At 42.2% G+C, this 26,646-nt stretch overlaps 1 protein-coding gene across 8 annotated transcripts in view; it reads left to right on the top strand.

Moving 5' to 3' along the window:
* The first annotated feature begins 1,734 nt into the window (after window positions 1-1,734).
* The window catches only part of APBB2 (amyloid beta precursor protein binding family B member 2), a 315,643-nt gene continuing 290,731 nt past the window's right edge, over window positions 1,735-26,646 (top strand). For all 8 annotated transcript variants that reach the window (XM_030563659.1, XM_030563654.1, XM_030563652.1 and 5 more), the window contains exon 1: window positions 1,735-1,893. The gene's annotated coding sequence lies outside the window, so the exon portion shown is untranslated. The remainder of the gene's footprint in view (window positions 1,894-26,646) is intronic.

Genomic DNA, 26,646 nt, shown 5'->3' with positions numbered 1-26,646 from the left:
GCCCAGAGACTCTGAGTTTCCAGAACATCTTGGTGGAGAAAGCTATACGTTTGCAAAGTTAAATATGGTGAACGGTTCAGATAAAATCAAATACTATCCTCTACCATTGATGTACTAGCCCTGAAACATCCTGTACCTCCACATCACTCTCAAATTACAATGGTGCACAGATTACCTATGCAAAAAGATTATAATTAGAAAACTTGAACACTGGTCTATCAATCCCTTTGAGGCATGCAGTAGTCCAATTAGTACTTAATGCTGCAGATCAGTGTTACAAAGTATTGGCTGGACTGTATTTTTATGTACAGTACAACCATGTACAATAAAATGGTGCAAGTTGCATTGATGGATAATCCCATAATAATGGACGAGACAAATGTCCATTTCATCTTCTGTACCTCCTAGCCAGCTTCAAACAATCTACTATTAAGTATTGTTTGAGAGATGTGAGATTAAATGAGGTGCACTAACATGGCTTTTCTTATAACTCTTGGTTAGATCCCTGAAGGTAGTAATGTATAGTTACTTCTCCACTTGCAGAGATCCACAGGTTTATTTCTAGTTTCCCCTCCTATTTGATGCATCTGATTTATGCTGGGAAAATAATAGGTGCTTTGAGCTCAAATATCTGCAATATACAAGTGACGCTAATTCATGTCTTTGTCCTTGATGTAAATAAGCTCCTAGAGGAAGGGCACCTGGCTCAATTCAACCCTGGTAAGGCTGAGCTGATGCTGGCCGAAGTGACCACAGTCACTATTGAAGGCATCTGCCTCTCCAGTCATCAAGGTGGTACAGAATCTTTAGGTCAGCAAGACTCAATTGTTGCTCCTAAATGTTCTGAAAAGCAACAGGAACTAGAAACACTACCTTTCATCTTTGGCTAGACAAATGCAACCATAATCAGAATTATAAAACAAAAGTGTGTGTGTGTGTATAACATACACACAAACATATATATTTTACTTTCACAAGTAAACGGAGAAACAAACTTATACCAAAAGCCAAAGAATTTTGACAGACACAACTCATGGCAGTGTATCCTGCCAACATATTTTAAAATGTTTATTTTAATAACCTTACATTAACATTAATGTTGCATTAGAGGAAGACTTTTTGTATTTATTTTTATGTAATTATAGAAACACTGAACTATGAAAACACTAATGCATTTATAAATTGGTGCGGGGTGGCCCCTATTTGTATTACTGTTGGACATCTCAATCAGTTTTTCCAGAACAATCTTGAAGTGTGGATTAGGCTGGTTAAAGGATAGCCCTACAAACCAGGGGGCCACCCTTACCGTATATTTATAGAAATGTACTGTACGCTGAAAATTGGGAATGAAGGATTTTATAGTGAAATATAAGATTCAGGCATACAGATATGATGAGACCTGAGGGGGGATTCTTGGGAGAAGGAGAAACCCACGCAGATTTAATGCCTTTTATTGTCTCTGGTGCTCAGATACCCCGGAACTGGGTATCTTAGAAACGACTCACGCTGGTAGCAAACACGTTCTTGCCGTTTTCCTTTCATCGCTGTTGCCAGGCCCCACAGCCTGCTCTTTCCAGGATCATGCAATGCCGAATCTAGCTGCAAAACTAGCAACGAACACAGGGCGTCGCCCTCCGTCCCTGGCAGAGGACTCAAGTTAACCATGTTCCCAACGCTTCGGGTGCTGCAGCTCTTTCCACGCCTGGCGGTGGCGAGAGAGGAGGGACAGGAGGAGGAGCCGCAGCCGCAGCCACAGGCCGGAATTGTTTCCTGGGCTAAGCGCAGCAAGCTGGGAAAGCGTTTCCGGAAGGCTGGCTACATCCCGCAACTGATTTTGCACGCCTCTGGCGTGGGCTAGAGGAGGGAGCAGCCCGAGCGGCGGGAGGTGCAGGGGTAAGTGTGGCGAGGCAGAGCGCAGCGGCCAGGTGCGCTTCGGCTCCCCTTCGCCTGGCCTCGCTGGGCTGCGCGTGGGGAGAGCCGGGGAAGGGCAGGACGTGTCTGTGGGGCTGCTCTCTGCCAGCCGCAGCTGCTGCAGCAGCGCTGCCCCGTGCTAGGCGGACGCGCCTCGCTCACCGTCGCTCTCCCTGCAGCGGCTGTGGGCGCAGGGTGAGCCCGGAGTCGGAGAAGGCGGTGGTGGTGGGGGGGGGGGGGGACATCACCGGCTCTGTGGTACCAGCCCCGCACACTGGCCGCCTCTCCTGGCCGTCAGCTGGGGGGTAGGGTGGGGTGGGCTGGGACGGAGCCGCAGCCCCTGCATGTGTGTGCGCGCAGCGGAGGAACCAGGCAGAGCTGAGCTGTCTCCAGGGAGAGGATGCTGGCTGTGGTGATGTGAGGGGAAGGGAAAGTGCGGGGCTTAAAAAGCAAGGGGGAGATTAGGAGCTTAGGCGCTGTAGGTATGAAATGAGGGGCAGAAGGAAGTGAAAGGGATTTCCAATAGACATGGCTTTGTAGCCCACGATCTCCTCTCCAACCTTATCCGTGCGGAAGCCCACAGGGAGAGAGGAGCGGGGTGTGATGAGTATCTGAGGCTCTAGAGGTGGTGCAGCGCGCACACAATGTAGAAGTCATTTGAACAGTGAATGTAGAAGAAAGTGACCCCTGGAAGCATATATAATATAATAAATTTGTGGAATTTGGCTTTTCCTTTTACTTTTACTTAAAGAAGACACAGTTTATAAGCTAAATTTTCAGTAATTTCAAAATCTTGGCCATTGTAAAAATGCTACGGTTTTATTTATCCAGCATATAGGGCCTGAAGCTGCACCACTGAAGTGTATGGGATTTTTTTGTCATTATCTCCACTAGATCCTTCTAGCCCTTTATATTTTTCAAAGCATTTACAGACTTTTAAGAGGATGTTTTTATGAAACAGTGAAAATTGCATAATGGAGATGCATTGAAAAGCCCAAAACAGACACAGTGACTCTGACATTGGGTTGAACTTGTTTAGAAGTGTGAGATAGGGATCACACAGCTTGCATTTTTATGTAATACAAAGAATGACATTCAAATTGTGTTAAAAGCCTCAAACTTGTGGAGGCAAAGCAGTTACTCACTACACTAGTAGTCATAAAGTACAATAACCACATACACAGTAAATCTTAGTAATTCACCATGAGTTCTGCAAATGCCATAGGATTCTAAAACCCAGATAAGGATACATCACTTTTAGCTACTGCTGGCATTGTATGTCCTCTAGAGCCATGTCAACATGTTATCAGTTTTAATTCTAGATCTGATATTGTAATCATTCTGGTGTTGCTCATGCTTTAATTTATTTTGAATGCAGCAGACTTAGCTGACGATGTTGTGCTAAAAGCCATTTTCTGTATATCTAACACAATCTTTTTAAAAACAAGAAGCTAGCATAATTCAATAAATAAGAGTCCATAGTAGTGAACATTTCACAAAATCATCGTGACAAAAGTCTTTAACTTCCTTGCATGGAAAAACAATTTTAAATAAACCATACAAAAATCCAAATAGTTTCTCTCTATCATTTGAAGGAATGAGGCTTTATTTTTTTTTTAACGGGTGAAATTAAGATGAATAAAGTGTGGAATTATTCAGGAAGAATAGTTTTATGGTGAGTTTAGAATTGAGAAAAATTCTCCATCAGTAAAGCAGCTGAAGCAAATGTGGCATTCCCAATTTGGGAGACAACCAAGATTAGATCAAAATAGCATAGGTAATATTTCCAGTGATAGGACACAGAACTCGAAGTCAGGAGACCTGGCTTCTGTTTCTCAGATTTATGGTTGACTACATGAGAAGCCAGCCAAGATGAGGATGGGATGTGACCCAATCTTGTACTTTTTAAGAGACTTATTCTGCTGTCATTGAAGTCAGTGCCTCCCTAGGGAGTATGGAATAGGACTCGGAGTAGTCAGACTCAATATTTGAATTAGAGCAGGAATTTAGGAAGCTTGTGAAGAAAGAACTTCTGTACTTGAGATGGCGTGAGATAAGGGTTTCAGCAGAGGCAGGGTCAAGGTGAAGATTAATTCTGGCATTTGGTCTGTAGCTATTGATATGCTGACTGACTCATCAGTCTTGCATCACCTTTATCTGTCAAGTGAGGAATAAGGATGAATCAAAGTCTTTTGGACTTGGAGACAAAGTGAAGTTCCACGTTGGTAATTACAATAGCAATACTTGACATAGTGCAAACGGGTTCTCACAACAAAATTGATGGTGGCCTCAAAGTGCAGCCACCAACTGTTGCTGGTGGCCTTGCTGATAATTTAACTTTAGGAAAAACAAATATGCACATACACATGTCCAAATCATTGTAATTTATTGACTCTTTTTGCAGACTCAATAATAAAAATAATGTACAATTATCTATTCTTTACCGGACCTAAACAGGATGAAAACACAAAGTGCTCTTGCAGGTTCTTGTCTTTTTTGTTGGTTGTTTTGCCTTTATTTATTTTTTTTAAAGACTTGCTCGCTAGTAAGTCTGTGGCTGTGAAAAATAATATTAATAAATATTACATTTCACAGCAGACTTACTCAGTCCTGGCAAGCCTGGGGACAAATTAAACCTTGGATGGGGAAGTCGATAGGTGGGATTGGGGGGGGAATGCGTGATGGGCTGGCGGAGACAGTGGGAGCCAAGGGCAATGGGGGGGTGAGCCCCATAGGTAGGGGTTGGAGCCCCATGGCCAGAGCCTGCTGCCCACCTGCCGTCCCCAGGAAGGTGGGGAACTCGCTAGCTGCCTGCGCCAGCATTTGTCTCTCCAGAGGGTAGCAGGGTCCAACCCCTGCTGGTGGCCCTGGGGGAGGGACCACTGCTTTGGGGTCCTGACCCACAGTTTGAGAACCACTGATATAGACATTGGACCAATTTTAAAAATGTATTGTTATGTTTGCTTTAGTAAAATTATTTTGAGATGTAGATTTGTGGCATGCTTAGCTGCCACTTCCAAAAAATATCTTGGTAGTTGGAAATTTGTTCCTTGAAACTACTGAGGAATCGGGCAATGCAATACCTAATTGCATGAAAACTTTTTAAAATCAAAACTATGTGCAAAGAGGTGGCTTGGAATGGTAAACTTCCTTATGTGCCCGTATAACTTGTTGAACTGACTTAAAAATATAAACAGGGAAAAATTTAAAAACTTGTTTCCAAATTGACTTTTGGGTACCAGCTTCTTATAAATCCCGGTTCACTTATAAATTCCTGAAAAGAGAAATCTGTATAATGTAAAGGTCAACCACCTTTCTGTGCTGTGGTGCAGATATTATTACTAGAACAGAGGTGGGCAAACTTTTTGGTCTGAGGGCCACAGTGGGGTTGTGAAATGGTATGGAGGGTCAGGAAGACTGTGTCTCCCCCCCCTCCAAACAGCCTGCCCCCTCCCGGGATCCCATCCCCTGACCGTCCCCCCTCCCCTTTTTGAATGTGGCGCTGTGAACATGGGCGGAGGACTCAGGAGGAGCAGGGGCAGCCACGCAGACAGAGAGAAGCAGTGGTTTCCCGTTCAAACTGCCACTTCTTTCCGGTCAGCTGTGCGGCTGCCCGGTACTCCTGCTGAGTCCTCCGCCCACGCTCCCGCACCCCCCACCAGTGCTTCTGCCCCTACAGTGCAGCCCCTCCCTGCCGTCGAGGGTGCTCTGGTGCTGAGCTGCCGGAGTGCCCAGCCCTGGGCCCCCCTGTTGTTGGGGGGCCTGTGTCAGAGCACCCTATGTTCACTTGTAAATCTGCCCCTGAGCTGTGCCACCTGGCTGGAGCCAGTCACACCACCGTTCTGCTGGCATGGTGAGCGGAGGCTGTGGGGGAGGGGGGACAGCAGGGGAGGGGCCGGGCAGGCCCCGCTCTGTACTAAAGATGGCAGAGATAATAGTAAAATCATCATAAATTTTGAAAAAATTCCATTTGAGGTTTTGCTTGTGGAATTTATATCAATGCCCATAATTCAGAGAAGATGAGACAAGTTATCTAGAATGATAGGTTACAGTGCTTTAATAATTTTTATAATATCCCTCTACCCTGATATAACTGTCCTCAGGAGCCAAAAAATCTTACCGCATTATAGGTGAAACCGCGTTATATCGAACTTGCTTTGATCCTGCCCCTCTGGAGCTCTGCTTTACCGGATTATATCAGAATTCGTGTTATAGCGGGTCGTGTTTATATAGGGGTAGAGTTGTAGTTTCTTTTGTCCTGAAAGGGCTTAAAGCACTCTCTAGCTTTGGTATAAACAGGGTTCATATATCACTGAAATGCAGCCCTCTTTGGTTGGAAGGCAGTAAACGTTTTGGGGTGGCAACAGTACATGCCAGTTGTTTAGGGGGTGGGGAATGAATCAAAACTATATGAAGACTTTTAGGGATGCACTTACAGTGAAATTTGACCAAGACATTGCAAAAAGTGCCATTTGATGAAGAGGACTTAGTTATACATTTCTGCTGGTTCAGTAATGTCTTAGGAGCTGATCTGCAATTGAACCTGTGATGCGGACCCCTACAAGGGCCCCATTGAAGTCTGTGGGGCTCCCTATGGGTGCAGCAGTCTGCTTGCACAGATCAGACTGCGGACTCTAGACCTCAGTGGGAAACAGTGCTGATGCTGAATCACCAGCTTGGTTACTTGCAGCACTGTGGGCTGTCCTTGGAGGTTGCTTTTCCAGGTTCTAAAAGGCCAAGCCTTGTTTAATTTATGAGATCTGAGGTTGCATAGCTCCAACTTTTAGCACATGCTGTCTGTGTTTTGCCAATTACACACTTCCATTTGTAGAGTTTTATTAAAAATTTGCCAAGTTATTTTGTCTACTCTGAAAACGTATTTGTTTGTGTACTTGTTCAGTTGTGAAGGCTACTGTTGAAACCAACTTTGCATCTCTGTATAAAAGATTAATGAGAGGAGTTTTTTTTTTATATGTAGTCTATACATGAATTAGGATGATTAAGGGGACATGGTCTACCCATTAAATTAGTGGTCTGAGCTCTAGGTTTGATGCATTTATAGGTGTCTTGGAATTGGGGTAGATAAACTGAGTAGACTATAGTTTACTCTGGGGAAGTTATTTATGAATGTAAACTATTAGGTCTAATTTTAGTATATTGCAACAGTAATAATATTTGATAGAGATTTGCTCATTTCTAGTGAGTAAAAATTTATTTAGCTCCAACACTCTTTAAAACAGAGACTTCCCAATGTGGGCCATGTTTTGATTCGGACACACTATGAACTTTTCCTGCAGTGATGATTGTCTCCAAGCAAATCTTTGGGTGAGCCTTACAAATACACTGTCATGTCACATGACTCCACTGCTTTAAAATTATTGTGTAAAATCTCACTGCAGTACTGGTGTGATCACACCAAAACACAGCAGTCATTTACCAGTTTAGATTCATCCACTGATTCTTGTTAGTCAGAGAAACTAAACTGTACTGCTTGGTTTTTTTGTTTTTTTTGTTTTTCTTTTGTCTTCTCTACTATACTGTAGTATGTTTTAGGTATCTCCCACAGACAAAGCAGACTTACCTGCCCCATGGTAAAATTCTGATTTTTGGAAACTGTAGGTGAATTTTGCCATGATGATATGCTTTTGAACAGTGTTCCAGTTGACTTTAAAACATAAGTGCAACTGAATTTAAAAAAAAAAAGTCACAACATTTCCAATGCTTTATTGTGTGTGTGTGTGTGTGTGTGTGTGTGTGTGTGTGTGTGTGTGTGTGTGTGTGTGTGTGTGTGTGTTTAAATGTAAGATTTTTAAAAAAAAATTACATCTGGTATATTTTTGATGCTGTCACTTTAAAAATATGTGGTTCACAGAATTTTATGTTGAGTAAAGAAGAATTTTCCATATGTATGTTAGCTAGTAGTGGTCTCTCTTTCTGCACTCCATAGAATTATGGAGTATAAGTTAGTATACTTAATTTCCAAAGGGAGAGAAACTGGTAGACGTTAAATGATCTGTAAATTTGTTAATCCAAAAATTGTGTTTTAATTTGTTTTTCACAGCAGAAGAGACTAACTCTTGAAGTTGTTACATATAGTATTTTGATAATGTCTATTTGTAGAGGCATGCTGTTCTTTTGTAGCATTCACTGACAAGAACACTCTCCAGGCAGTCAGTGGACATTAAATTGTAATAATTTGGCACCACTAATATTGGTAGGAATTAACTAACCCTTTATCTGAAACCTCTCAAGTATAATTTCTTAAATGGTGGCAGGAGATACTATAGAGTCCTTAATAATCAATTGCTTAGTTCATAACTTGATGATGAACTGTTCTGCATATTAATGCATATCTTCATGTAAACAAACAACCTAAAACAGTGATTTGGTAAATATGGCAAGTGATTTGTTACTGGACACCATTTGTTTGACCCTATGTTAATGATAATACATTATTTACTTTTATGAAATAATGCTTCTTAGCAAGGTACTGTATTGAGTGGCAGTTGGGAAACTGCCCATGAGTTGTGCAGGGGTACAGAAAATATGCTGAAAAAAGAATGGATCTGACTGGGGAGAAAGGTAAGTGGGGAAATGTGCACTTGCATTGGAAATTAAATGCTTACCTGATTATTTTCCATTATGTTGTGTTGAAATCCTGATTTTAAACTTCACAAAGTTTATTTAAATGACTAAGCGAATGCAGGACATTTTATTGCCATTCATTACCTCATAAGGAGTATTAAACAGGAGATCTGATGGGATGTGTAAATAGAGCCTCATCCAAAGCCCACTGGAAACAGTGGAAAGGCTCTCAGGAGGCTCATGGGCCAGGGGGAATAAAATATAACTGAAACCTTGCTGGTTGCAATAGGAAGAGTATTAATAAAAATATTAAACTTTTTAGATACTTATGTTGCCTCAAGTGTCTTAGGTGCTTTATAAAAAAAAGTAGGAAGGCGAGGTCTAATCTATCTATGACACTTGTACTGCACCAAACTCCTTAGCATCTAGGTGTAAAACATGTTACTGCAAGGAATTTACAATCTAAATAGGCAACATATAGATGATGGCTACATCATCAACCTGAGACTACGAAGCCTGAACAGACCAGTACAAGACCAAAATAACTGGCAGAACTGGTGGATGCCTTGTGCACAGGGGGATGTGGGTCTCTTAGAGGATAAAGAGAGATGATGAAGGCTTGGGAATGGGATGCAGCAGAAAGCAAGTGACTGAGTAGTAAAGATGAATTTCTTTTTAGTTTTCTGTGTTGCTGGAAGGAAGAACAATTAACATAATACATCACCACAAAAATAAAGTGGAACTAGCAATATGTGCGTTAGACTTTAGTGCTTAGTCATTAGCTTTTTGTTACATCCCATCCTTCATCTAAAATGTATTCATTAGATTGTAAAATCCTCAGGCCGGAGACCACTGTCAGGGTTGTCAAAGGTGCCTGTAGGCTCCTCAGTCCTTATTTAAATGACTATGTCGAGATACCACAAACCCATTTTTGAAAATGTTGGCTCTTTCTTGTCCATAAAGCATGTTGTGCTGGAAATGTGCTATGTGACCAATAATGGAATTATTTGTCAGGAAAAGGAAGATAGGTAAAAGAGAGAGGCCGGCTGTGCTGTAAGTAAGATATATGGGGTCATTAGCAAACTTCTGTAATCCCAACTTCAGAGCTGTCTCCCAAGTTATAAGCAATAAAACTGCTACTGGGTTTTATTTCTTCTCTTTGAAAGGCTCCCTCACTTTTTTTTTTTTGCCATCTGATAGTTCAGATAAACACAACTAAATTGTTAAACCTCTTATATTTTCCCCTTCCACTAGGAAACTCTGACAGCTTGCTCCCAACCTATTAAAATACTTGGGGAAAATCCTGTTGTTGCTTCTTAAGGGTTGGGTCCCATATGATATGGTGACGGGGAGGACAATGTAGTGATTATTGGGGATGTAAATAATTTAAAACAGGTATTTTTAAAAACTATATTTACATCATATCAGTTTATATCATTAACAAGTTCAGCCAGCAGAAGAGGAGGAGGTATTCTGAGAGCAAGAAGTGGCATGTTCAGAGGGGCAGGGTGGCACCGTTCTGGTGCAGAGTGCAGTGGGCTGTTTAACCGCTTAATATTTTATATCCCTAGTGGTTAAGGTGGACTTTATGGGGGAACCTTCCCCACCTTTTCCCATGGACATGACATAGCATTAGTCTATGTATGCATGCTTCCTGTACTCTTTTCTTCCCTATTGTTGACGCAGGCTTCCCTTCTCCTTCCTTTAATTGCAGACGTTTCTCTATCATGTTGAAATCACCACACTTTGTGTTATCCTGTAAGACAGGGATTCTCAAACTTCATTGCACCATCACCCCCTTCTGACAACAAAAATTACTACACGACCCCAGGAGTGAGGACCGAAGCCTGAGTCTGCCTGAACGCTGCTGATCCAGGTTGGGGAGCCAAAGCGCAAGAGCTTCAGCCCCAGGTGCGGGCCCTGTAACCTGAGTCCCACCACCAGGGGTGGGAGGGCTCAGGTTCTGGCTTTGGCCCCTGGGGCCCAGCAAGTCTGTCAGCCCTGGTGAGCCCCTTAAAGTGGGATGGCAACCCCCAGTTTGAGAACTGATGCTGTAAGACATTGCTCTAGAAAATAAGTTCACAGTATGGCTCAGTTGCCATTCACAAATGCCTCCATCCTCTGCAGTTTGCCTGGACTAGAGTAGTAGCAGGGTAGTTCTCTTGTCAGCTTGGTAAAGATCTGGAGTTTGGTGTAAAGGGAGACTCCTCTGGTGGTGACGGAAGGGAAGCAGATTGTAGGATGATGGCCTGAAGCAATTGCTTTTTGAAAACACATGCACATGTGCTGACCTTTATGCATGCGAGTACTTCCATTGTGTGAGTTAGGAAAGCAGTGAGGGAACCCTCAACAGGAAAGTTCTGTTTGCGACAACTCACAGCTGTCAGGTTAAGCATCTGTGTACATGTTTGCTGGAATGGGAGTGTAGCTGTTTTCTAGGAAGAGCCATCAGAGTTTCTGGAGAGAAGGCAAGTGGTCTGGCTGGCTTGGGCCTGTGTCTGTCCTCCTGTAGTCTTGGGGTGAGAGTGAGGCTTGGTATACACTACAAACTTATGTTGGTATAACTGCATACTCATGGGTGTAGAATATCCTGGTGTAGACTATGCCATATTAACAGGAGGGCTTCCCCCCTTCGACAAAGCTACCCCGTCAGGGAGGTGGAGTACCCATGCTAATAAAGTTCTCCCATCAGCGTAGGTGGTGTCTTCGCTAAGAACTACAGCGGTGCAGCTGCATTGTAAGTGTAGACAAGCCTAAGTGAGAACTGTCTTCAGTAGTGCCATCAAAATCCTCCTGACAACCAGAGCTCCTGGCTCTGTGTGGTTGTGCAGGTGTCCCAGAATGCTTTGTAACTGGCTTATTGATATGTCAGAAAAAGTGGCATGTTGTAGGCTGCTAATCACTTGCTATAGTGTGCGTGTGAGGGGTTGATTGGAGTGAAATATCTGCTCCCACTAGTGACCAGTGGGGAGAAGACATCAGGGACCTGATTCTTTGTTTGCCCTGCCTCTGTGAGATCATTTACACCAATGCAGAAGGAGTGAATTTTGAGTATAAAATATCCCCAAATCAAAATAGCAGAATTCTGTGCTGTCCTTGAATTGGCATAAGTGAACACATGAGGTGCAGGGCAAGGGGAAATCAGGCCCAAGATGGTTTGGAGGGCAACAGAGTCAGTAGACCTTTGCAGGCTGATAGGCCATGAGCAGGTAGAGAGAGTAGCTGAAGAGAACACAGTTTTCTCCTGATTGACCACCACTGTCTCCATAGTCCTTTGATTGCACATAGGTAGTTATTAAGTATTAAATAATTAGTATTATGGTAGCACCTAGAAGTCCCAGTCAGGGAGCAGGGCCCCATGGTGCTAGGCACTGTACAAATGCATAACAAGGAGACAGTTGCTGCCTGTAGAGTACAGGGTAGTGTACTAATCCTGCCAGTGGTGCTTACAGGGTCAAAAAGGATGGAAAGAGTTGTATGTGTTGTAGTTGTCACAAGCACAGAGCTTGCTTAGTAGGACTTCTGAGTGTGTGGGAGGATATAGTTATCCTGTCTAGATGCAGGGTGTCTGGCAATGAAGGTGAGGAGACTTAAAGCCTCAGACTTGTATGATGACACACAAACCACTTCCTTTAGGCCTTGTCTACACTGCCACTTACAGTGCTGAAACTTTCTTCAATCGGGGTGTGAAAAAACATCCTCCTGAGCGATGCAAGTTTCAGTGCTGTAAAGTGGCAGTGTAGACAGTGCTACAGTGCTGGTAGCTATTCCCCTTGCGGAGATAGTTTTATTACAGCCTCCCAGAGCTGGAGCTGCGACTACACAGCCACATTAAAGCACTACCGTGGCATCGCTTTAACGTCAGCTATGGAGACATACCCTTATACCAGCCCTGTATGTAAGAGCAGATGTTAAATGGTGGACTAAGGTTGGGAAGGTTTCCTGTGTTGTTTGTAAGAGTTGATATGTGAAATAATGTAGTAGGTAACAATAAAATATAGTCAAGTAAAGAGAAAAATAATGAATTCTTTGAGAACATATGAAGCCAACGGGCAAGATGACAATAGATATTTGAGGGACAAGAAACTTAGTGAGAAATGAGGATGATGTTTCTCAAGGTGTAAATGAATTACTTGTGTCATCATATTCCCACAGGAAGTGGAAGGTGACTTCTGAAAGAGTGATGTGTTTTCACGGTACACAGGAAGAAGAATTAAGTGCAACTGAACAAGTAAAGCAGATAGAACTATTAAAAGTTAACTGTGCCAGATGACCCGCATCTCATAAACCCCACTTTTTTTGATGTCAAAAATTGCTAAAAATACACCCCCCAAATTGAAATTAATAAACCATGAAAAAGGAAAGCTATATGTATAACTATCTGTTTATGCTGACTTCATAGCCACCTGAGGAAATATTAAAATGTTAATACTGTTTTATTCACAAAATTCAATCCAAATAAATGCTTTTAAAGCGTGTACATGTACTATTTTTGAAATGTGCAAGATCCTCTTACAAACTATACTTGGTTACAGAGTTATTATATAAAAAAAAAAGGCAGCATATTTGTTTTTTTCCCGTCTGTGTGCCCTGTTACATGAATATTTATCAAACTTGACATTCTCTGTGCCTGCTTCTAGAACTTCTGATCCCAGGGGCTTTCTCTACATGGATTCTTTATGTCCCTTTTTGAAGTTCTGTAAGTCCTGATTTGAATTTAAAATTTGCTAAACTTACTGCTCTGAGGCCCACAAACGCAAAATAACAGCGAAAATATATTAACCATGATAAAGATAATGAGGTTTATCGGCCAATAGGTTTCTTGTGAAGTTTATTATAAATATGTACTACTGAGAAGTCACAAATTGTTATATTTATTACCTAAAATTACTCTATTTTAGGTGGGGGAATTTTTTTAGTTTATCCTGAAGAAAATTCAGCATTCAACCTCGTGATGATAAACTGGCATGTCCTAAATGTCATTGTGGTATATAACGTGATATTTCATGTCATGGAATGAGGAATATTCAAGAGTCCCCAGACCACAAGTGGAATTGACTTGGAAAAATCAGGAGGATCCCACACATTTTAGGATAGCAGCAACCCTAGATTGGTAGATGATCATGGAGAATGTTCTGGAGGGATTGAGCAGTAGGACTGACATGATTAGTAAGGGCTGAATCTCAAAAGGGCTTAGGTAAGAATCCTAAAGCTCAGAGGCGTATCTGTACCTCTTTTGGTTAAGAAATCAACCAGCTCTTGTGTTTTTCAGTACAATTAAAAAAAAAAAATACACACCAAAAAATAGCTTTTTTTCCCTCATGATTCTTCCCCTTTTGGACTTAGCCAAAACAAAGAAGTGCAAAGATATGCAGGGGTATGGTAGAACAAGAGGATGCAATGTTTGGTAGAACAAGAGGATCCCTCAAAGATTTTTTCCACCTCAGTCAGCAAAGTGCCATTCCCTAGTTAAAATATTGCTTCCATACCCCCACAAAAAATAAATCAATTGCATATTGTTGGACTGGCCTGTCGGGTGGGTTGAGTGGGAGGAGACTACATGGTACTTTCCACATATGTGCCTACCACTGCCGATGGGAGTCAGAGGAGGTAGTTCTTGTGGCAATACCAAGAACACTTGTGACATGGCCACTGTCTGAGCAGCAGACATGCTGTGGGGTATGCACCCTTGGGGGATGCAGAGGAACATTCAGAGGGGCGCAGGGAGGCACTACTATCCAACACTGCTCTTCCCCCAGCTCAGCTCCGGCCCCACCCCTTGCCGAGGCCCCAGCTTCGGCTCCCTGCCGTGGCTATATTTACAAGGTGAAGGCTGACTTTCTAAATAAACTGAAAGCTGAACTTCTCCGTCATGGGCTCCTAGACTCATCCGTATCCTGTCCATCTCAACAGTGCTGCAATGTGTGAAAACTTTAAATAAAAAAAAAAAATTCATTGAATCCTCCCTAGAAGGTTCATGTGAGGATTTGGCTTGCTTCTTCTGTTCTCTGAATAACACCTTGAAGTGTAAATATAGAGCTAGAAAAAATAACACTTGGTGTAGTTGACTGCATTCCTGCTCACATTACACAAGCTGTGCAGGGCAAGGGGAGCTGATCTTCTGAAGTTGGAATTATGGCCTGTAACTCTAATTTTTGACCTGATAAATCTCACTGCTCCCTTAAAGCTCTTAAGGTTTGTTTCAGTAAATACTGAGGAGGTCTCAAATCTGTGGATTACTTAAGTGCTACACAGGTGCATGGTTTAAAATAAGACTCCTAATACACAGCAGCTAGAACACACCAGCTGCAAAACCAGGAGTGGATGAGACAGGAGGTGAGTCAGGAAATTGTCTGGCCACAACGCAGTGAATGTGAGTTCATTAGGATGCAGCTTTATTCTATTAAAATAGCTGGGTGCACCCGGCAAAAAATTGTACAGGTCATCATCATTTTCACATAATCCCCAACCTGGGGCCTAGCACTCTCTGCTGCCTTTCCCTTACATAAGGTAAAGAGGGGCTATAAAGGGAGGAGGGTCAACTCCATGCTGTGCCAGATGTAGGAGCCCCAAATTCCCTTTCTTGGCCCCTTAAAGGATGCTTTCTTTCCAATCCATTTTTTTCCAGTAACAGTATCCCTTCTATACTGAGTTGCCTACCCTGGACCTCAGTCACCAGTTTTACATACTAAGTGGCAACATTCAACTCCCCCTGCCTCCACTCCAGTGGTCCCAGACCTCCTTTGAGGAAGGTGAAAGACCCAATCTCTCCTCAGCCAGTCGGGCACTGCAGTGAGGGAAAAATTCCTTGCCTGCTGCAAAGAGAAAGAGCGACTAGCATAATGCCAGTGGTGGGTATGAGGCAACCTGGTCCTTATGCAAATTTCATGGGTCGGTGGGTGTTGCCAGCCTGATCCAAGTAAAAGTGAGCTTCCCTGGGGCTGCATTGGGGTATAAATAAGGCTATGATTTTTCTCATTGAGGTCAGGGAATCTGTGACTTCCAGAAACCTCTGTGACTTCAGCCCATGACGCTTGGGTGCCTGCAGCTCTTGGCGGCTGTGAGTGGATCTGAGCTGCCAAGGGCAACAGGGGTCCCCCACAGCTCTAAGCTGCCATGGGTGGTGAGGGGACCCTGCTGCTTCCAGCTGCCACAGGCAGCGGGGGCCCCTGGGAAGTCTGAGCTGTGGGCTGTGGAGGGACCCCATAGCTCTGAGCTGGGGACCTCTGCTGGTGGTGTGGGGACCCTCCAGCTCCCCATTTTGTCATGCATATTATTAGTAAAAGTCACGGATAGGTCACCGGTTTCTGTGAATTTTTCTTTATTGGCCATGACCTGTCACTGAATGTTCCTAAAAATATGTGTGACACAATCTTAGCCTTAGGTATAAATACCCCCTCTCCTTTCTGGTCAGCAGGAAGTGGCCTCTTTGATCTGGCCCAGGTTCTTTCTGCTTTTCCCTGCTCTATCCCTGTAAACTTTCCCAATCTTCCCTCTTCCGTCCTTGAAGGAGAGAGAGAGAGGAGCTTAAAGGGGACATAACTCCATTTCTTTCCAGCCAGCTGGACAAGGACTTGCCATGTCGAGCTGCAGTGAGCAAGTTCTCTGTGACTGGCCTGATTAATCTCACATCTAATTAGTATGTAGAGTTGACTCTTTCTAACATCTGTATTGCTTATGCAGAACTACAACCACCTGAGTGAAGGTTTTACTAGTACCAGTTGCTCTTTATATTCAGAACATAAATGCAAAACCAAGCTGAACCACAGTGCTGTCCATAAGATTTTTATTTTTAAATCAAATACTCATGTGCCATGCACTCTGCAGAGAAGGTTCCAACCAGCTAAAGAGTGATGGTGAAGAGATGCAGAAGAAGAGCTGTTAGTTTTGCTTGTCTGGGAAGCTGGAGGGTGGGATATCAGGCATTAGAATTAGATTGTAAGCCGAGGATGGGCAAACTATAGCCCGCGTGCCAGATTTGGCCCCTCAGGGCTTTGGATCTGGCCTGCGGGCTTGGCCCATTGGCCGGGAATGGGGAACCATGGCCAATGGGAGCTTCAGGAAAGGTACCTGGTGCGGCAAGGGCAGCACACGCTGAGTTCTCTGCCCCTGTCTCCCAGGAGCCACAGTGTTTCCTGGAGTGGCACGGGGCTGAGGACAGGGACAAGATAGGCATGCAGAGAGCCTGCCCTGGTCTTGGTGCATGCCACTGTCATCCTGGAGCCCAAACCCCTCCTGCAACCTGTCCCCCAACCCCGTGTCCTGAGTCCCCTGCTGTACCCTGCACCCCTGTGCATCCCACCCCCATCCTGAGCCCCCTCCGGCACTCTGCACCCTTCCTGCACCCCAAGCCCCTTCCCTCAGCCCCCTCATACACCCCACACCCTCCTCTGCCCCAATCTCTTGCCCTGAGCCCCTTCCTGCACACTGCACTCCCCCACACACACTCCAGCTCCCTGCCCTGCATACAATTTCCCCACCCAGATGTGGCCCTCAGCCCCAGAAGTTTGCCCATCCCCATTGTAAGCTCATGGCTGGGGCTCCTAGGTGCCATGGTAATATAAATAATAATAAACTGGCATGTGGATTGCTGTGGAGCATTTGCTGGTCTGATGCTACTAGCGCATGCTCAGTATTCTCTTCTACTGAACTGAGTTAAAAGACAGCTAAAAATGCATTAGGTCCTTTTTCTGGGGAAGTCTAAAAATAGTTCACATGTAAACATGGGCGAAGCCTAGTTTTTTTTCTTTCTTTTCCCCCAAACGTTAAGGAAGTTCTGGCACTGGCAAATGCCATGCTTAGACTATATTTGCACTGCAAACTAAGGGTGTGATATCCTGCTTGTGTGTGCTACTTGCAGTAGCTTAATGAGGGCTAGCACCAAAATAAACACTGTAGCTGCAGTAGCATGGGCAACGGCCGTAGAGGCACAGCTGAGCCGTGATGAGTATGTACCCACCGGTTTCAGGCAAGTTTGTACATGTACAGGTCAGCTTTGCCGCTGCCCACGCTCCTATGGGTACACTAACATTTATAGCTGTGCTAGCTCTCAGCGAGGAGGAGCAGGGGAATTGTGCCCTGAGCTCATAGTGTAGGCATAGCTTTAGAATATGATGTGCCGTGTGGTCATCTCACACAAACTCAGCAATGTATGCCTTTTTACAGATACAGGGAAGCACAGCAAATCATTCCAGGTTTATTGGGTACTGAATGACTAATATAAAATTAACTTGACCTCGCCTGTGTTAATATGACCCAAATGACAACGGATGTGCTTTAGAGATCCCAATACAGATATTGTAGGATTCTGAAAGGAAGGTATTGACGCTTTTAACTGCAGCGTAGAAAAGAGGGTTGCAGTGGGCTCAAGTGGAGGAGTGGACTAGCACATAAATAGATAAAAGGTTATGAAAAAGGCTGCCAAAATTAGCAATAAAATGAAAAGCCTAAATCAGTTGCAAGAATCTGTGCACAAATTCTGGAAAGGAGGAATATCTGGGAACAGTTATTAAGTGGTGGTATTATTATGTGGGATAGAAATACGTTTCCTGTATTTCTGTGGGCAGGCCTTGATGGACGGTATGTTACTTTTGTCTGCTAGCTTTCAATAATTATAAAAAGTGAGATTTAAGAAGGGGAAAAATAAGCCTTCCTTGTTACTTACAAGTTTCACAGGCTGCTTCACCTCATGCGGTTACTTAGCAATTTGATGCAGAGAGTTTATGACTTATTACAGAAGTGAAAGATACTGTCTTTTATAGATGTTTTCTTCGTCATGTTAGGAGGAATTAAAAGACTATCAGAAATTTGAATGTAAAACTTATAAAATGGCCCAAGTTATGTCATAGTAATGGGCATAAAAATGTTTGTATCTTCCTAAGGCATCTTAGTTTGAATCTTGCATACCGTATGTAATGTTTGGGATTTTTTGCTTTGTCAAAAGCTTTGCATTAAGCAATTTATTTTCAGGAAAGAGCTTTATGCAAGGAAGCTTGTCTTGTAGTCCTCAGGTTCTCTGGCCATCCAGAAAACTGCTGGAACTAGTACTGTATGCTATAGAGCCCGAGGTTAAATTTCCAATGTGTCTGTAATATACCATATTTTTTTCCAGGCCACTGATTGTAACTAGAAAGATCCACAATATCTTATGTGCATTAGAACATTTAAAATCTTCAAAAGCATGACAGTTCCGTATTAAAAACAATTAATAGAACAAGCTGCAGTTATGTATGGAGAACTGCTCAGCCCTGCAAGAGACTGCAGTGCAGCCAGCACAGCTTTAATTTAATATCACTAAATGGCTGCAAAAGACTGATAGAAATGAAACCTTATCGTTAATAGTTTATGGCTTTGTAGTCCTGACCCTTTCTGTTGAGGTCCACATGATGTGGGAAGCTGTGACGGAAAAGTCTTACTCTGTCATCAAAAGCACAGCAGAGCTGGCATCAGAACAATGCATTTTGAAACCAGACCTGTGCTAGGAGTCCAAATCTAGAAACTGTTGATTTTTGGCTTCCACAGCCAGCAAATGTATTACAAAATATACTTTGTGCAATGTTGTCTGTGTGTTAACTCTTATATATTGTAAAATTGCTAGATGCAATAATAGTTATACCATGGAGTGGGGAAAAAAACTGTCAGAGCTGCCATACTGAGTCAGACTAATGGTCCATGTAGTATTGGGAATCTTGTCTCTGACAGTGGCCAGGACCAGAGCTTCATGGAGAGTGTACTGAATGGGGCAATTCTGGAGTGATCCATTTGTCTCCCACTCCTGGTTTTTGGTAGTCAGAAGTTTAGGGTCATCCCAAGAATGAACCATCTTGGCTAATAACCATTGGTGGACCTATCCGCCATGAACTTATCTAGTTCTTTGTTGAACTCAGATATAGTTTTGGCCTTCACAGCGTCCCATGGCAATGAGTTCCACAGGTTAACTGCAGTATGTGGAAAAAGTTCTTCCTCTTATTTCTATTAAACCGTCTGTCTATTAATTTCATCAGGTGACCTCTGGTTTTTGTATTGTGGAAAAGGGTAAATAACAGTTCTTTAGTCACTCTTCCAACACCACCCATGATTTTATAGACCTCTATCATATTCCCCTTTTAGCTGTCTCTCTTTTCTAAGCTGAACAGCCGTAATCTTTTTAGTCTCTCCTTGTGCAGAAGCTGTTCTATACCCTTGATCATTTTTCTGCCTTCTCTGAATCATTTCCAGTTCCACTATATACTTTTTAAGATGCGGCAACCAGAACTGGACACAGTATTCAAGGCGTGGGCGCACCATGGAGTTATATAATGGCATTCTGATATTTTCTGTTTTGTTCTGTCCTTTCACTAGTAGTTCCTAACATTCTGTTGGCTTTTTTTGACCCCTGCTGCACATTTTGCTGAAGCTTTCAGAGAACTATCCCGAGATCTCTTTCTTGAGAGGTAACAGGTAAGTTAGAACCCATCATTATATATAGTTGGGATTTTTTTTTCCAATATCATTGTTGAATTTCATCTGCCATTTTGTTGCCCAGTCACTCAGTTTTGTGAGATCCTCCTGTAACAATTTTCAGTAAGCTTGGGATTTAACTGTCTTGAATAATTTTGTATCATCTGCAAACTTGGAAGGATATCATTTGTGCCACAAATACAAACAGGAGACAGTGGAGTGTCAGAGTATCTTGATTTTTAATGAAAACATTTTATTGGAGCCTTATAGGTAGCTCAGGGTTTGCCTGATTTTTTTTTTCTTTTCTATGGTTGCTCTTTGTTCTATTAATTTTTCTTATTCCCTCTGCTCCACACCGAGGATATGAAGATGCACAGTAAACATTTCTAATACATAAGAAACAAGGGACTTTAAAATCACAGCTGTAGGAGGTCATGGAGACAAACACTATGGCTGGATTTTCAGACTACACAGTGCTATGACTATAATAGACGTATGTATACAAGTTAAAATGTTATAGGAAATGTGGGTATAATTATTTCCGCCACTTGCAGGAATACAGAATTGCCTCTATGCATTATGAAGGTAGATGGAAGGAAGATGGGGGGGGGGCCTTTAGTTTTTCTGGGTGCCATGTAAAGCAGCACATGGAGAGATCCCTCTTAGCCCCTTTCCACATCTGTGTTTGTGTGCTCTCAGTTCATGGTACTCCAAAACATCTCATCCTCAGTTGCCTCCTAGGTGTCTGTGACACCTTCCTTTTCAGCTTATAACCCCTATGTAGACCAGAGTGCTAAACGGCTAAACTGAAATACAAATTTGCAATCAGGAGAGAAGTGTATAGGGGGTGTGCAGTTAGGAATATCAATTTCTGCTAATGCCCACTGGCACTGAAATCAAACAGGACAGGGGATAGAGACAGGGTCTGGCTGGTAGCATTGGATGCATGTTTATGGTGGGGCTTTTAGAAGAATGAGACCGTATACTATTACATTTGTCCTCAGGCTGCTAGAGCGCATTCAGCTTCTGCAGGGCATCATGCAATTATCACTGCCAGTGGCAGGGCTGGGTAGATCAATGATGTGCTCCATTGCAGCAGATATTATGTCTCCATGAGACTACTTTGAGTAGGTCAGAATAGCTGTAGAGATAGACATATGTTAAAATATTTCTATGCAATAGGTTATTCCAATTTCTTACATTCTATTCTTTCTTCTGTTTTTATTGTAGAACTTCTAAGAGCCACTTAACAATGATCAATATTAAAACTAAAAAGAGGGGCACATGCTCACAAATATACTCTTATTTCAATAACAAGTGATTAGTATTGTGTGTGTGTGTGAATAATACACAGGCTATTACATTAATTATTATTATAGCAGTTCCACTCAGAATCATGGCCCCATTATACTAGGTGCTGCACAAACACAGAATAAAATCTGATTACTGCTCCAATGGTTGTACAGTCTTACTTCTTGCAGCTTGTCTTTTACTTAAGTTTTTTACATGTAATCAGATAGAGGAAGGGAAGGAGGCACAATGGTAGCACTGACCAGATGATGTGATTAATCTAGTGCACAACCTGATCATTTTTCAGTTGAATCAGAAATCCAGTGTGTTCTCTTTTTTTTACCTCTATTTCCATTTCCCAGATTTTTTCTACCTCTGCCTGTTTCCTTCTTTTCTTCCTTCGGCTAGCTTGTTTGTTTACACGTGCACACAATGCTATAATGCAGTCAAACAAACACTGCTAGTTTTATGGCTATCCCTGTTTTTTCTTGCTTTCTCCAAGTTCAAGTGCTGCCATCATCCCAACACTCAGACAAGTTCTCTTTATTTAAAATTACAAGGTGGGGAAGTCACTGGGGCTCTGAAGATGCGTGCCCAACTGCCATTACTGCTGCAGCTGGGCTGCTGTGCCTCCCATTAAAAGTTGGTGCCAACTATGGCTACCCCTAGAGTGGTGTAGTGTGTGCATGTGTGTGTCTCTGGCACAAGGTGGCTGAGCCGAAGAATGGCACTCAGCTCATGCTTCCCTCTTCAGTCTCTGCCTAAGAAACAATGGAGAGGTTGAAGGTGAGAAAGAAGGGGTTATTTTATTTATTTATTTATTTATTTATTTGTGGAATGTGAGCAAATTTGGGTTAAGCCACTTGTCGAAATACTTCAGTACAATTTGTTTAGGGCTTTAGTCAACACTCCTTACTCAGGTAAAATTCCCTCCAGCATCAGTCCTTGGGACTTCATGTTGCTTCCATTAAAGTCAATGGAAGCTCACCGATTGATTTCTCTTGTAGTTCAAGACTTATATTGAGTACTTCTGACAGGAACACATCTGTTGAAAGAGTTTTCTGTGTACCAAATAAAAATGAAAGGCAAGAATAAACCACGGATGCCTATTTTTGAAGAAAGATTGGTGAAGAGAAATATGCCACTTAAAGAACGTCATATCCTGCCCAAGTTAGAATACAATTGTTTATGCTTATTGCAGTCCTTAGCTTCTCCAGAACATTACATGCATATCCACATCGGTGCTGCTTCATGTACCAGCTGTTCCTTGAATTTCCGTTATTGGACAACTCTCCTTCATTTAGATGGAGGCTCCATCCTTTAGGCTTAATTTAAAGGAACTTGGAAATATTTCCATCTCGTGGTGAAAGATTTTTGCTGTGTGTTTTCAATGAGACATCTAAGCTCTCACTCATAACATTTTGAAATTGTCTCCTGTTCAAATTGTCACTGCCAGAGAGCACCAAGAATGTTCATTGACAATTGTAGCACAACAGGCATTGCAAGAGTACAGCAGCATCATGTTTAAATAAAATCGTGTTTCTTTCACCGAAATATTACAGCAACATCAGCTACCATCAGGATGATTAACTGGCTGTCAGCGATTCTATTATTAGCCCCTATTTTCAGAGATTTATAGCTTGGTAGTTTTAAAAAATTGCTCTTGTATATATCTTAGCTTAACTTATCCTGGGAGTCAACCTTTTTCTCAGCAAATAAACTTAAAAACCTAAAAAAACTCATCTGTTTTAAGCTGCAGCTGTAGTCGGTTCCCAGACCTCCAGCCATGCCCTCTCCTGCTTCACAAAGCCTTTAGTTGATTTCCATACTCTTTGTGTATCAGGTTTAAGAGCCTCCTCTTCCCTCCATTGTGCTGCACCCTCACCTATATGCCACCTCTTTTTTTGGTCCAGATTCTGACTAAATTCCAATCTTTATTATTTAGGTGTCTGGCACTGTTCTCATTGAGGGCACCATATGAGTAATAAACATTTATAATAATGCTTCCTTTAGCTTTCTCTTTCATCTTTGGCTTTTTTTTCATGCCCCCTTCCATATCCTGACCCTCAGACAACCTTCCTCTCCTCAAGATCTTCCTTCAAAGAGCATTTCTTTCACCTAGCCTTCTCTCATTAACCCCACACCCTACTCCAAAGCTATCTGCGCTATTTTTACTGTCTGATCTTTAATTGTTGTGTTTGATATGTCTACTATAGATCATTAGCCACTAAGAAAAGATAGATCTTGAGGTGCTCAGATACCACAATGATAGGAGTGGCATAGGGACCTAAATAGAAGAGTACAACCCTTGTCTTCCTGTATAAATAAGAATTTTGCCATACAACTTTTAATTTATTGCAAACATTTTTTGTACTTTTGTAACTCTAGGTGATAAAATCAATTTACAATAACAGCATTGCACAGATGGCAGTAGGCAGACATAAAAGATGAAGATGAGGGCTCATTTGGTGTGTGTGTGTGTGTGTGTGTGTGTGTGTGTGTGTGTGTGTGTGTCCAGTAACATTGAATAGGCATTGCTTTGTAGCCAGTCCAAGTACAATAGTGGTGTGCAACCTGTAGTCTGGAATTGCTTGAGGCCCTCATGGGTAACTGTATTAAGCAAACTTATATTTGATCATGAATTGTGTTTCCTGGACTGTGTCCTGTGATTTTTTTTTTTTAAATGGAAGCATATGCAACAGCTTCATCACTGTAAATTGCATTGATACTTTTTGAAAAGGATGTTTCCCTTTGCCCTAACTACCAAACAGATCTTTTTAACATAATACCTTAGTTTTCTTGTAAAATTGTAAGTGGCTGCCTTTCTGCCTGGTCTTCGCAATGAAGCCTTCTGTTCACAAAGCATTAGTTGTACCCTGCAAATTGGAATTTGTAACTCAGGAGGTTTACTATACTAGTGTGAAACTCTGTTCACTATTGCCAATTTCAAACTTTGCTGGTTTCCTTCGGCTTAAACCTGTTGACTGAGTTTCATGTCAGTGCCTCAAATTGCACAGACACACAGGATTTTGTGACTCTCCTTGGGACATAATTGTAGGGAGCTATGGAAACATAATTTTGCACTTCATGGAAATTGTACTTGATTTAATCAGATAAGTAGCTCCATTGATTTTGAGCAGAATTATGACTTGTATTTTGTCCCAGGAGGAGGGCTAATTTTAAAAAGGAAGTTAGTCTCACCCTCTGTATTTTCCGTAGACAAGACTTTTTAAAACATTCTCAGAAGATTTTGTGGCTCTGATGCAATCTTGTTTTCCTGAAAATGGTCACCTGGCTAATTCTCACTGTCATAGGACTGGATTCTCCTCTATCCTAGCAATGTAAATAGCATTGTTTCAGATTTACACTGATGTAACCAAGAACAGAATAAGTCCATACAGCATTCACAAATTTTAAAAAAGCTACAATCTGTTTTTTGCTTGGATTTCAGTCTTTATGCATGCTGCTACAGCCTGAAAGTGAATGATGGATGAGACAAGCTGTAGATGAGGCTCATATGTCTTAGGGTAATTGGCCAAATTGTTTGTTCTCAGTCTATTATTATATATTTTTTAAATGAACAGTATCCCTTCGACCTAAATTAACTTTTTAGACGTAAATTGGAGTTTTTCTTCATATTCTGCATTTAATAAAGATTAAAGATCTTGTAGGTTAGGATAGCATCCTTTCAGGGACAGTTCAGTCATGCTAGTTAAGCATATCTATCCCATATGAAGTGGAAGAGTATTTGTAGTACTTGTATTTTTTTTTTTTTATATTTAAATTATTTTAAAACTTTGACCTGTGCACTGAGGCTTTGTTTCTTTTTGTTGTTTGTATATCTTGGCCTCAGTTCTAATAGAATACGAACATGTTCAGGAATTAAAATAAATGGGAACAGCCTTGATGCTTTTGAAGCATAGTGTTGCATGTTTACAGAAGAAAATGAACCATCAATCTTGTGATCATAAATGGCCACATGAATATTTTTTGTAGCTGTTGACGGTGATTGTAGTGTAAGGGTTATTAATTGTGAAATTAAATTAACCTTATCTTTACAGCTATGGACATTTATTGAAGTTTAGATCATTTCTGTTTGTGTGGTAGAATAAAATCAATACTGACTAGTGTAACTGCTTGCTTTTGTGAGTAAAAGGCTCACCAGCTGGTGTTTTAGTGATGCTGTGGGTTGACACTGGATCTTCAGCAGCTCTTCAGTTACTCTCTTATTACACTTGAAGTTGCTTGTTAGTTTGCTCACCAGTTTAGATTTCCCTCCCTTTAAAGCTCTCCCTTGTTTTCCAGTTGCCCATCTTCCACCATTACCATTTTCACTGTCAATCTTATTTACAGATCAGTTATATGTCTAACTCAGCACAGCATGTCAAATCTTACCTAGGTAATTTTGGGCAAATTGTGCTCTGTTACCATGTGCAATGTCATTGAGTTAATTTAAAGACTTTAAGGCAGGGGTTCTCAAACTGGGGGTTGGGACCTCTCAGGGGGTCGTGAGGTTATTACATGGGGGGTCGAGAGCTGTCAGCTTCCACCCAAGCCCCACTTTGCATCCAACATTTGTAATGGTGTTAAATATATAAAAAAGTGTTTTTAATTTATAAGGGGGAGTCGCACTCAGGGGTGCTATGTGAAAGGGGTCACCAGTACCAAAGTTTGAGAACCACTGCTTTAAGTGCTAGATCATGTCTTTAGGTGTAGAATAGGTGCCAGAATAGGTATGTGCTTGCCATCTGTTGCGCCACTGCATTTCAGGAACTCAATTTCTGCTAAGCCATCCACTACACCTCTACCCCGATATAACGTGACCTGATATAACATGAATTCGGATATAACGGGGTAAAGCAGTGCTTCGGGGTGGTGGGGCTGCGCACTCCGGTGGATCAAAGCAAGTTCGATATAACGCGGTTTCACCTATAACCTGGAGGTTTTTCGCCTTCCTCTGCAGCATGGGACACGGGTCACTTGCTGGAGGATTCTCTGCAGCTTGAGGTCTTCAAACCACAATTTGAGGACTTCAGTACTCAGACATAGGTTAGGTGTTTGTTATAGAAGTGGATGGGTGAGATTCTGTGACCTGCATTGTGCAGGAGGTCAGACTAGATGATCGTAATGGTCCCTTCTGACCTTAAAGTCTGTGAGTCTATAACGTGGTAAGATTTTTTGGCTCCTGAGGACAGTGTTATATTGGGGTAGAGGTGTATGTCCTTCACATTGCCAGGAGTCTCAGTCCTGCACAGAAGGAGATGATTAATGCCCCTGCACATTGTCATGACACTGGCCCCCACAGTGGCTTTTCCAACTCCAAAATGATTTCCCTGTGACCGCTAGCAATCCCGTGTTGCAAGCTTCCATGATGCAGTCACCACTAACTTCTCTAGTGCAGCTGCAGCTCTCGTTCTGGTG

This window comes from Gopherus evgoodei, chromosome 5, assembly GCF_007399415.2.
Source record: "Gopherus evgoodei ecotype Sinaloan lineage chromosome 5, rGopEvg1_v1.p, whole genome shotgun sequence".
NCBI lineage: Eukaryota > Metazoa > Chordata > Testudines > Testudinidae > Gopherus > Gopherus evgoodei.
This window is presented reverse-complemented; position numbering and strand designations above follow the sequence as displayed.